Source organism: Galeopterus variegatus, unplaced genomic scaffold (assembly GCF_000696425.1).
Source record: "Galeopterus variegatus unplaced genomic scaffold, G_variegatus-3.0.2 Scaffold2080, whole genome shotgun sequence".
Taxonomy (NCBI): domain Eukaryota; kingdom Metazoa; phylum Chordata; class Mammalia; order Dermoptera; family Cynocephalidae; genus Galeopterus; species Galeopterus variegatus.
The window spans coordinates 156,248-158,673 of record NW_007728191.1 but is presented as its reverse complement, the minus strand read 5'-3'; the positions used below and the strand labels follow the sequence as shown (position 1 = coordinate 158,673).

General features: G+C 33.7%; 1 protein-coding gene across 1 annotated transcript in view; it reads left to right on the top strand.

Moving 5' to 3' along the window:
- Nucleotides 1–2,426, top strand: part of CPS1 (carbamoyl-phosphate synthase 1, mitochondrial) — a 118,958-nt gene that overhangs the window by 38,960 nt on the left and 77,572 nt on the right. The gene's annotated exons all lie outside the window — the stretch shown is intronic.

Genomic DNA, 2,426 nt, shown 5'->3' with positions numbered 1-2,426 from the left:
TATTGTAAATATACAGAGCCTTATTTACTTATTTATATTTAATTGAAACGAATTGGTTGTATATACTTACGGCATCCAGAATTCTATTTCAATATGTACATATTTCAGTGCATACAACGTGTAGTGATCAAGTTAGCATAGTTAGCAAATTGATTATTGTAAAAAATATTGATGCTGCTTATTCCTTTTGAGGCAGTGAGTTTTTCAAATATTCTTGTTTTTTATGTGCAATAGGAAATTTGGACATTCTTGGTGCTTTAAAGTACTTCAGATGCTCTCCAAGTTGCTTCAGGCATCTCTATGGTCAAAATGGGAAGCTCCAGTTGGGGGAGCAAGGGCATTAATGCATTTTGTTCCAGCTTTAGAAGTTGCAACCTGTCACTAGGAAACCCAATGCCTCTATCAGTAACCTGGACAATAGGATGATATGGCTGGATTTTCAAGTAGGAAAGAAGATTTGATACCCGAGTTGGCAAGGACATCCTTTCTGTTTCTTCAAACCCTCTGGAGATGTCCCCAACCCATACAGTAGTGAAATAAACCTTTAGAAAAATTTCATTGTATACTTAAGCCATTTCTGTTGAAGAGCTGACGTGGCCTTCCTTTGGTGTCCTTATTTCCTTGCATCGTCTGCATCTTGGTGCTCATCAGGCCTTCCAGAGGCATTGTGAGCTCTCAGTGACCTTGCCTCGGGCTTTGCAGTGTAAAGCCATTCACCAGAGACCCGGCTGGCAGAGAGCAGAATAGGGGTGGTGGCAGGAGACTAGGTCAGCAAACATGGAAAAGCAGCTGGCCAAAGGTTTTCTTTTTTTCAGTATTCTATATTCAAAGATTTTCACTTGATAGATGTCTGTTAAAAAGAGGTAACACACAGCTCCAATTACCTTAATCTTCTTTCCATTTGTTTTTATTTTTTTGGTACTCTTCCTACATGCATGGGTGTACACGCACATGCACATATTTTTTGGTACACATTTTCAAAGCGATGCTTTAATTTATTGTATTATGATGCAGTTTCTCCTTAGATAGATGACTAGAGGATAGATATCCTATGGTTTAGATTGGTTAGAACACAATTTAAGTGTGTTCAGGGTTTAGATTGCATTTACCTCCTATATGATTTTTAGCCTATTTGGGAGTTTTATAAAGAATTAATATTTTCATAGTTTGTATTTTTATGTGTTTTCCATTGATAGCACAAAGTTACACATTTTTAACTGAAAAGCAGGAATTATTAGATCATATTGTGATTAATTAGGACATTAATAGAAATACATTTATGAACTCAAAAAGTTATAATTGCTGTGTGTATTGTAACCAGAATTAGAAAAAATGATGTAAAATTAATTAAAATGTCTTAAAATTATGTCTTAAAGTGAATGGACATGTCATATGAATATATGGGATCTTTTTCTATGTAATTTGATTTATAAAAATCGACATATTCATTGTCTAGCACATTCTGAAAAACACTTAAATATACTTAACTTTGTTGGTACTTTTTCTTAGTAGTGAGACATTCTACACCTTCCACTGACGATGCATTTTCAGTTTGGACTCAGTTATTTAAATCCCAGCCCATATTCTAAATGCATTTGCTTATCTGTATGTATTGTTCTGACATTTTGCTAATAATGCTCTTATTGTAAACAATGTTTTAAAATTTTGAGAGATGACTCCTACTGAGGAAAGGGCATAGAACTTGAATTGTAACACTTGGATCAGAGTCCTAATATTGCCACTTATCAGCTACATGACCTTTAGCAAGTCATTTAACATTATTAAATCTCTATTTCTTCACCTGAAAGGTGAAAATTTCTCTCATAGTCTTGGTATAAAAATCAAATAAATTAATAAAAAAGTATATTACAAGTGTTAAGGTACTATTTGAATTTACAGTAGCATGAAACACATTTAATTTTTCACTCAGGTCCTCCCTCCAGGATATGTAGGGCTTCCAAAGATGATTTATATACTGTCATCTAAATATTTTGTTGACTTTTTAGAAGAATTTAAAATTGACATGCTGATCTATGAAATAATCACCATCTGCCCATATTTCATAATATTTATTTTGATAAGAGTCATTCTCATCCTGCTTTATAAAACTATTGTCCCTAGTAGCCTACATAAAGAATTATTTTGAAGTTCTCTCCAGATGTAAGGAATGAGATAGGGCTATGAATACCTTCTCACACACACACACACACACACACACACACACACACACACACATTTTTATTATTATTTTTTGCCATGTGGTTATATTACTTTTAAATAATATGTGTAAAGAGTTGTATAATGCCCTTTGTTAAAGCAACACAGCAGACATGGAAATCTAGAAAAAAATGGAAACCAGCAGAATGCTCTTAGTGCTTTCAGCAAGAAGGGAACACATTATTCTGCATTTTAAATGTACACTCAAT